Below are 11,108 nucleotides of genomic sequence, written 5' to 3'. Positions count from 1 at the left end.
ATTCATTTAGGATAAACCCTGGGAGTTATATATGCTAAGTATCCAATTTCTAAGGGCTAGTGGAACCCCTTCCCTCCTCAGCTGCTACTCATATAACAAATAGGTATTAGTGCAGCCCTCCCAAACATAGCATATACACACAAACCTCCATCACCACATATATACACACACAATACAAACTACACACACTGTATACCCCCACATATATACACACACCAGCACATATACACACACATGCCCCCACCACCACATATACACACACAAATCCCCACCATCACATATACACACACACCCTCACCACCACATATACACACACACATCTCCACCACCACATATACACACACAAAGTACACACAAACACCCCCTCCACCAGATATACACAGTATACACTTTACACACACAGTACACACTACACACACACACACAAAGTACACACATCAACCACCACATATACCCACACTCCCACCACCACATATATAAACACACGCACACACAGTACACACACCACCACATATATACATGCACACACAGTACACACTATACACACACCCACCACTACATAGTACACATAGTACCCACACCACACACAGTACACACCACCACATATACATACAGTACACACACATTCAGTACACACACCACACAAACAGTATACACACATTAATCAAGAAAACACTTGCCAAGCTTCCTGCAGCAGCAGCTCCCCGTTCAGTCTGGTGGCGGAGCTTAGCGAAGTGGCAGCAGGACCCCCAGTGAAGGAGAGACTGGAGGACGGGCAGCCAGCAGACTGCCTGCACGGCACCATGATATGTCAGGTGACAGTGCTGGAGGCGGAGGCATGGGAGAGAGGAGGCTGCTGGCAGTTTTTTTCGTGTCAACGCTGTCAGTTTGCTGTGGGCCTATTTTCAATGGGGGGCCTGGAGCTGCAGATCCATCCGCCCCATTGTTAATCCGGGTCTGCCCACTCTCAATTTTTGAGGGCTTGTAGAGTTACAAGTGATGTACAGGAAATGAAAGGACAGATATTATGATGGAGAACATTATATGGAAAGGGAAACCCTAGAAACCAGCTATTAACCACTTGCCTGGCATGGTGGCATCATATGCGACCACACCAGCAAGTGCTTTATCTGACCTGGAGGCACAGGATGCGACCAGTCAGACAGAAAGTGTTAGCAGCTGCAGGGAAGAGAAACTTCATGTTTTACACCTAATTCACTCATAAAAACCCGACAATCTCTGAGCGTCTTTTTGGGGGAAAAAGTGACAGTTAAGGGCTAAAGGCTCAGTACACAAATGGTTCAAAGCAAGTGCATATATATATATATATATATATATATATATATATATATATATATATATTTTTTTTTTCATGAGTGTGCTGGTTTAAAGAGAGTGTATGTGTGTGTGTGTGTGTATGTGTATATATATATATATATATATATATATATAGATAGATAGATAGATAGATAGATACACACACATATATATCTACATATCTACTGTATGTATAGGCCACCATACACCATACAACTCTTTAAACCAGGACACTCATGAAGTGTGTGTGTGTGTGTGTGTGTGTGTGTATATATATATATATATATATATATATATATATATATATATATATATATATATATATATATATATATATATTTTTGTATACTTAATTGTTCTTAAAACTTGGTTTATGTGGTTTTTTTTTTAATCTCCCAGAAGGATATGATGCAGGAAGGTTGTATGTAATTGTGCATCAACACGGATACCTGCACCTGTATGGACTGATGAAATAAACAAGCTGGACATTTCTCCAGGCTGGTGCTGATGGCTGATGATGATGTCACTCAGCCAGTACACTGTGATATCACAAACACGGTATAATCGGCTGCTGCTGCCTCTGGAACCTCACTTCTCAATACGAGTTTCTTGGTGAAGGAGCTTTGAAGAGAGAGAGAGAAATTCAATATAGCGAATTATCAGCCTGAGACTGAAGATGTCTCTAGGTGAGAGGAGACCGCCCGGCCTCACTCTAATAAAAGAGGCGGACATGAACGATGACATTTACTTACAAATGGTCACTTACCACGCTGTGACGTTCGGCACAATTGTAACATCGTATGTCAGTGCTGAAATGGAAGATGCCCCAAAAGTGGTATACTACAATGGGGAGGAAGAGGAGGAGGAAGAAGAGGATGATGTCACCAGTGAGACGTGCTCCGATAGTTATTATTATCCAACCGTCTATACTGGTGATGATGAGGATGATGAGGATGATGGCAGAGAGGCCGATACACCTGATGGGGATACAGATGACACCAGTGCAGAAGAAGACATCTGCAATACTGAGACCCTTGACACTGTTATCATACTCGATGACAGCGATGAGGAAGACATCATTGAGGCAGATTATTACTACCCTAAGGTGAAATTTTATGTGTGGGATGGATGGCTGAAAAACACCAACAAGAGAACATCTCCAGCCAAGAAAAGACCTCCCGGCCTCACTCACATAAAAGACACTGAGCCACAAATAAATGATTGGCATGACGTTCTGGACAACACCACCCAGAAAACGTCTCTAGGTTGGAGAAGGCCTTCCAGCCTTAATCTCATGAAAGTGGCCGAGACACATACAAACATCTGCCATGAATGTCCTTACACCACCACCCAGAAAACATCTCCAGGTGAGAAAAGACATCCTGGCCTCACTATTATACAAGAGGCCGAGCCGCGCACAAGCGCCTGCCACACTCCTGACAAAACCACCACTGGTGCTATAAATTATAAGGCCAAATACAATGTCAGGACCTGGATACAGAGCAAGCTGGGGAGGAGATGTAAGAAGAAGGACACTGAGAATGCCCACAGCACAGAGAAAACATCCAAGAGAAATGTCTTCCAGTGGATAAAAGCAAAGCTGGGCAGAAAACCAAAGAGATCTGACTAACCCGCTTACAGCGAGATACTTACATCAGCTCACCATCTTCCAGATGTAAGTAACAACGGACTTATTATTTACCATCCTCATATACCAACTGTTTAACATCAAAGAATAACATCTATAAGTTGTACTATACTATATTGTACTATAACAACATCTAAATACAACTATAATATAACAACTTATAACATCTATATACAACTATAATATAACAACAATAAACTAAAATAACAACTACAATCGTGTTTGAGTGTTTATGCTTTGTGACTGTTACTACCATGTATGCTGGTATAGGCTCCAATTGCCACTATGTTATTTGGGTATAAATACAGGATTCTGGTAAGGTGACAGGGTAATGGGTATGTGAGGGGCATGGTACAATGGGGTGGTCTTCAGTATGCCGGCTGTCGGGATCCCGGCGCACAGTATACCGGGATCCCGACAGCCGGGATCCCGACAGCCGGCATACTGACACTTATTCTTCCTGGTGGGGGTCCATGACCCCCCTGGAGGGAGAATAAAATAGTGTAGCGCGCCACCGTGCCCGTAGCGTGGTGAGCGCGCAAGGGGCTCATTTGCACTCGCCACACTGTCGGTAAGCCGGCGGTCGGGCTCCCGGCGCCGGTATGCTGGGCGCCGGGAGCCCGACCGCCGGCATATCGTAGTGAACCCGGTACAATGATATGGGCGATTGCTGGGATTACAGGTAACTCTTATCACCCCTTTACAAAAAGTACAAGGTAAACTTCAAATGGTTAGAACTCTCCAGCTTGGAATTCTCTAGCTTTCTATGCAAGGGCAGATAGCTCAATGAATAGTGTGTCCGACTGCAATGTCATAGGCAATGGGTTTGTATCCTGGGCACATCAGCATCCTGAAATGTAATGAAGGACAGTGCGACTGAACAACAAGGAGCTCTCAAGTTAAGTCCATAAATGCTGTATAGGTATTAGCGACAATAGGGGTGGGGATAGGAGACGGAGGCGGTCAGTAGATGCTGGGCTTTAAAAAGGGAGGAAACTGCAAGTGAAATTAATTAGATCATTTATAATTGACAAGTGCTGTCAACAGCGCCCCCTACCCTGCAGCGCTATGTGCGGAGCACACACCTAGTTACGGCCCTGGGTACAGGTGTATTCTCACTGACACATATTGGAGCCTTGTGTATGTGAGGGGCACGGTACAATGATATGGGAGATTGCTGGGATTACAGGTAACGCACTGTGGACAGCACCGTGCAGGATATACAGGTACGTGGGACACATGTCAGGGTGGTGTAGGTGTATTCTCATGAACACATATTGGAGAATTTGGTAACTGGAATAAGCAGGTAACTGAAGCATTCCCCCTGATTTATGCTATAACACGGTCACAGCATCTATGGTGCTACGGAGAACACCTCTATAATGACATAAAGCAGCCAATCTGAAGAGGGAAAAGCCTGCAGAGAGGGAGGTATGAAGGACAGGAAGATACAGAGTAATGGACAAGCCTACACACCCAGATAGTGGATGGTCCCAATCTTCTGGATGGAACTGGTCAGTCACCGATCCCTTTACTTTCCACTGGGATGCCTCCATACCCCCGGTTCTCCACACCTGAGCATTAGACTTGCATTGCTTCCACTCTGAGCTCTTCATCTGCATGCCTGGAAGAAAGACACCAGCCGTCAGGACATCACATCATATAAGCCCCACAGAGAGCAGCATGGACATAGTATGGAAGAGGTAATACATATATCACAGAATTGCTGGGGCTTTTCAGATGGACACGGACAGTGCACCCACTATTCAGCAGAACAACCCTTCCCCACAACTAATTGAGATAGAGGGGCCACATGCCCAGACCCCCAATGCAGTTATATAGCACCAGCATGCACTGTTGCCCTGTACAACTCTCACCATCCTGGTGCTCCAGTTCCGCTAACTTCCCTCCATTTTCACTAAGGCCACAGCCCCCTACTCTAGTTCGCTCATTCTCCTTCCTTATCATTTCAGACCACCTATTGTACCCAGACAGCTCTCCCTTCCACCCGCAATCACCCCCATTCCCCTCCTTCTAACAACCCCACTACCAATCACCTCACCCTCCATTATCGCCAGTTTGCCTCCTTCATCCACCCACCCTCTATTACCCCAACTTTCATTACTTTTACACTTCTGTCCCCTGTACTAACCTCAATGTGTAATTACCCTCTACCACTCCACTACACCTCCCATCCTTCTATTATCTCTTCATCCTTTATTACCTCCATTCCTGTTCCAGACACCTCTCCCCACCCTAAGGAAACCATCATCCGCCTTACTCTATTACCCCAATGTACTCCCTCTGATACTCCCATGGCTCCACTCTTACCACCTATGTCCCGCTGTCTCAATTTCCCTTATTCATCTTTCATAAAATCCAAGACCCATTCTCTAGTTCCTCCATTACCCTTCCCTGAAGTTACAGAGCCCAATTCCCTTCTACTACTGCTCCAATCCCATTTACCCCACACCACACCACCTCATCTCATCCTCTCTCCATTACCACCTCAATTACAGTTTAATGCCAAAAAAATGCAAAATCATGCACTTGGGGTCTCAAATATCCAAAGGCTAAATATAGTATTAATAGCATTATACTGGGAACTACTGAGGAGGAAAGGGATCTAGGAGTCACTATCTCAGGTAACAAAGGCTAAATATAGTATTAATGGCACTATACTGGGAACTACTGAGGAGGAAAGGGATCTAGGAGTCACTATCTCAGGTAACAAAGGCTAAATATAGTATTAATGGCACTATACTGGGAACTACTGAGGAGGAAAGGGATCTAGGAGTCAGTATCTCAGGTGACATAAAGGCAGGTAAGCAACGTAACTAATTTGACTAGAAGATTTCACTTCGCGCTCACCGATACGGGCATATTGTTGTGGGCAGCAAGATTGTAAGATGGGGCTTCCCCAAAACCTGCCTATAAAATACTAACCGTGAAATGGATTGTAACTGCGCCTGTCAGGCAATGAATATATGGATGTGCTTGAAAGACTTGTAAGAGAGGGAAAAAAAATTATTTACTAAGTTCGTTATTGACAGACAATTCTAGATGTCACAAATCACATAACAATCACAGTTGGCTCTTGAGAAAAGAAATAGGGAAATTGCAATAGAAAGAACTAAATGAGAAAAAGAAAAGATGGGGGGTTGCTGGTACTTGTAGTGTCCCTATAGAGGGAGTGTGATTAGTCTTATGTCCACTAGAGGATGGCGTCCCACCTCTCTGTGTATGAAGTGTCTTGTGTAATGAAGGGCGCCCCTAAATAGTCCCAAAACGTGTTACGGTCTCTATTGGTCCGGCACTCAGGTGGTGGTGGTGGGGGGGGGGGTGTAAACAGAAGCCGGGTAACGATGGTAAATACCTCCAATGATTGTAAGGGCTGCCTCTATGTGGTACTATGGGTGGGGGGACTGTTAGCAGCGGTTCAGATATAAGAACTCCGGACACACTGTCCTCACCGGGGTCCGGGTATGATCAGGATGACACTGCGTGACAAGCGCCCTAATGATCCCAGGATTCAGTGCCAGTATTAGGAGAGGAGGGGGGGGGGGGGGGGGGAGTCAACAGCTTCGAGGCCTGTGAAGGACGGTCCGCCAGGATTGGCTCCTCTCCTTACGGAGTCTTACCTGTTCCTAAGCTCTGTGTGTCTCAGCGTCCACCTGCTTCTGTTCTCCTCGCGTCTCCTACAGCTGCTGCTGTTTCCTGGTGGCTTCTGGTTAAGGCTTCTTATCATGTGGTCGCCGCTGCTGCGGCTCCGCGCTCTCCTCGTACACCGGTGTTTCTGAGGGAACCTGAAATAAGTTTGGATAGAGCTCTGATTAGTGGTGATTCTGCTTGCATGCAGGGGCTGGTTCTCCTACGCGTATCCACCCATTGGGGTCTTTGTCAGGGAGTCTGTAACGGCCATCTTGATAAAGACCCCATCTTGACCGGGAATTCTGGGGATCATTAGGGCGCTTGTAACGGAGCGTCATACTGATCATACATGGACCCCGGTGAGGACAGTGTGTCCAGAGTTCTTATATCTGAACCTCTGCTAACAGTCCCCACGCCCATAGTACAACATAGGGGCACCCCTTACAATCATTGGAGGTATTTACCATCGTCACCGGGCTTCTGTTTACACCCCCCCACCCCCCCTCCACCACCTGAGTGTCGGACCAATAGAGACCGTAACACGTTTTGGAACTATTAAGGCGCTCCCTTCATTACACAAGACACTTCATACACAGAGAGGTGGGGCGCCATCCTCTAGTGGACATAAGACTAATCACACTCCCTTTATTAGGGACACTGCAAGTACCAGCATTTCTTTTTCTCATTCAATTCTTTCTATTGAAATTTCCCTATTTCTTTTATCAAGAGCCAACTGTGATTGTTGTTATGTGATTTGTGACATCTAGAATTATTGTCTGTCTATAACGAACTTAGTAAATCATTTATTTTTTTCTCTTTTACAAGTCTTTCAAGCACATCCATATATTCATTGCCTGACAGGCGCAGTTACAATCCATTTCACTGTAAGCAATGTAACACAGCAATGAGGAAGGCTAGTCATATGCTTGGTGCATAGGGAGAGGAATCAGCAGCAGAGAGAAGTAATAATGCCACTGTATAGGTCACTGGTGCGGTATCATCTAGAATACTGTGTCTAGTTCTGGAGGACATATCTTCAGAAGGATATTATTACATTAGAGACTGTACAAAGAAGGGCAACTAGTATGGTGCATGGCCTACATCACACAACATACCCAGAAAGACTAAAACATCTCACTATGGGGGTCATTCCGAGTTGATCGCTCGCTAGCAACTTTTTGCAGTACTGCGATAAGGTTAAATCTCGGCAAAACTGCGCATGCATAAGCACCGCAACGCGCAGGCGGGTCGTACGGGTACAAAGAGGATCGGTGATGGGTGATGGATTTAACGAAGAATCCATTCGCACAGTGGAACGTAAGGTGATTTGACAGAAAGAGGGCGTTTGTGGGTGTTAACGGACCGTTTTCTGGGAATGTTTGGAAAAATGCAGCCGTGTCCAAGCGTTTGCAGGGCGGGTGTCTGATGTCAATTTCGGGACCAAAAAGACTGAAGTGATCGCAGCGGCTGAGTAAGTCCAGAGCTACTCAGAAACTGAAAAAAAAAAAAGTTTTTGTGCCGTCGGCTGCAAAAGTGTTCGCACACTTGCAAAGCTAAAATACACTCCCCCATAGGCGGCGACTATCTGAAAAAAGTTGCCAGCGAGCGATCAACTCGGAATGACCCCCTATGTGCAGTGTGGAGCAGAGAAGGGAAAGGGGGGACATGATAGAGATTGTCACATATATCAGGGGTAAAACAAGATCCAAAAGGGAAACATTCTCCAAATGAAGAGAAGTAATAGGACACGAGGACATGCACTGACACTGGAGGGAGGGAGGGAGGTTCAGGGGAAATTTGAGGAAAAATGACTTCACAGAAAGGGTAGTGGATAAGTGGAATAGCCTCCCATCAGAGGTGGTAGAGGCTAAGACAGTAGAGCAATATAAACATGAATGGGATAGACATAAGGATACCCTTACACAGAAATAAGGATCAAATAGGTCACCTGGTCACCCTGCCAGCTCCATACGTGCAGTGATATAGCAGTGTTACATCGCATCAGCAGTCCCGATCACCCTGCCAGCACCATATGTGCAGTGAGATAACAGTGTTACATCATATCAGCGCTCCCGGTCACCCTGCCAACTCCATACGTGCAGTGATATAGCAGTGTTACATCATATCAGCGCTCCCGGTCACCCTGCCAACTCCATACGTTCAGTGATATAGCATAGTTACATCACATCAGCGCTCCCGGTCACCCAGCCAGCTCCATACGTGCAGTGATATAGCCGTATTACATCACATCAGTGCTCCTGGTCACCCAGCCAGCTCCATACGTGCAGTGATATAGCCGTATTACATCACATCAGCTCTCCTGATCACCCTACCAGCTCCACACATGCAGTGATATAGCTGTATTACAATACATTAGCGCTCCCAGTCACCCTGCCAGCTCCATAACGTGCAGTGAATAGAAGTATTACCTCCCTCTCTCCCCGCTCCCCTGGCTGCAGCGAGCGCGGTGTGTGCCCGCTGCAGCCGGCGTCGCTAACTGACGCTAGAGGTCAAAATTGACCCTAGTGTCAGTGCGGCGCTGCTATGGGAGAGATGTCATGACGTCTCTCCCATAGAGAGGAGCCGGCGCCCGGAGGCAGCGGCAGCAGCTGTCCAGAAGCAGGAGCGAGGCTGGTAAGTATGGTGTATTTTTTTTGTTTAGGGTTTCAAAGCGGCTACAGGGGGCACAGCTACAAGAGGCACAGCTACTTGGGGCAGATCTACAGGGGGCACAACTACACGAGGCACAGCTACTGGGGGCAGATCTACTGGGGGCACTGGTACAGGGGGAACAGCTACTGGGCGCAAATCAACTGAGGGCACAGCTACTGGGGGCACAACTACAGGGGGCAAATTAACTGGTGGCACAGCTGCTGGGGACACAACTACAGGGGGATAACTGAGGGTTCACCCCTTCCCTATGAAGAAGCCATGCCTCACGGCGTGCACCAACCTCTGTCTGTGCAGCAGCTATTTATCCCGGCTTTACTTAGCAATCAGCACCAGCCAGATAACTCAGTCACGATCTCCCGGGCTGTCTTCCAGAAGCTAAGCTTGACTGCTGCCAAGGGCAGATTGGGATGGAAAACCAGCTGAGGAAACCTCTGTAAGCAGCCCCAGTGGAGGCGGGGTTTGCTGAGGGGGGCAGGATCCAGGGCTGGTTCTAGACCTTATGGCACCCAGGTTGTACGATTCCTTTGGTGCCCCACTTTTCCCCATTTAAAACAGGGACAGTGCTCGCTGATGACGTGAGCAAATAATGTAGGGGAGGGGCTTCATTGGGGAAGGGGCATGGCCACATAATAGTACCAATTCACATTATACCACACCGTAGTCTCCATCAGTCACATTACACCACACAGTAGTACCCCTTATACACGCTAGGTAGAGCCCCTTATACACAATACGCCAGGTAGAGCCCCTTTTATACATGTTGCACTAGGTAGAGCATGTTATACAAACTGCACCAGGTAGCCCCTTATACACATTGCACAAGTAGCCCATTATACACATTTGCACCAGGTAGCACATTATACCCATTGCACCAGGTAGCACATTATACACATTGCGCCAGGTAGCCCCTTATACACATTGCGCCAGGTAGCCCCTTATACACATTGCACCAGGTAGCCCCTTATACACATTGCGCCAGGTAGCCCATTATACACATTGCACCAGGTAGCCCATTATACACAGTGCGCCAAGTAGCCCCTTATACACACTGCGCCAGGTAGCCCCTTATACACATTGCGCCAGGTAGCCCCTAATACACATTACGCCAGGTAGCCCCTTATACACATTGCGCCAGGTAGCCCCTTATACACATTGCGCCAGGTAGCCCCTTATACACATTGCGCCAGGTAGCCCGTTATACACAGTGCGCCAGGTAGCTCATTATACACAGTGCGCCAAGTAGCCCATTATACACATTGCGCCAGGTAGCGCCTTATACAAATTGCACCAGCAAGTCGTCACTCACCATTTGGCACCTGTGGTCCTCCAGCTCTATGTTCTTGTTATACTTCCACGGTGGGGTACGGCCAGCGTGAAGTGGCCAGGATGGTAGGCGGCCGGCCGGAGCAGGAAGTGACGAGCGGCATTTTGGTGCAGGCAGCAGATGGGTGCTGATGGCTCTGGCAGAATGACTGCGGCCTCAGGCTGCAGCGTCTTGGGTGCCCGCCCTGATAGCCCGCACCTAAAACCACCACTGGCAGGATCCCCTGAGCTGGACGAACAGTGACCCTCCACGCCCCCACCCCAGCAGTCAACAGTCCAACACTGCTAACAAAGTCCCTCCCAGTGCACGTAGGGGGTCATTCCGAAATGACCGCAGCTGTGCTAAATTTAGCACAGCTACGATCATTCACACCGACATGCGGGGGGACGGCCAGCACAGAGCTAGTACGCCCCGCATGTCAGTGCCGGCCCCCCCGCAGAAGTGCAAAGGCATCGCACAACGGCGATGTCTTTGCACTTCAAGAGTAGCTCCCGA

The 11,108-nt window shown here is 47.5% G+C and overlaps 1 long non-coding RNA gene across 1 annotated transcript; it reads right to left on the bottom strand.

Moving 5' to 3' along the window:
• Positions 1–5,910: 5,910 nt before the first annotated feature.
• On the bottom strand, positions 5,911–10,722 carry LOC134947683 (uncharacterized). The gene is made up of 3 exons (XR_010182690.1): positions 10,596–10,722; positions 6,607–6,771; positions 5,911–5,970 (listed from the first exon to the last, which is right to left on the bottom strand). It is a non-coding gene; the product is annotated as an uncharacterized LOC134947683 (long non-coding RNA).
• Positions 10,723–11,108: the final 386 nt, after the last annotated feature.

Source organism: Pseudophryne corroboree, chromosome 8 (genome assembly GCF_028390025.1).
Source record: "Pseudophryne corroboree isolate aPseCor3 chromosome 8, aPseCor3.hap2, whole genome shotgun sequence".
Classification (NCBI taxonomy): Eukaryota; Metazoa; Chordata; class Amphibia; order Anura; family Myobatrachidae; genus Pseudophryne; species Pseudophryne corroboree.
This window is presented reverse-complemented; position numbering and strand designations above follow the sequence as displayed.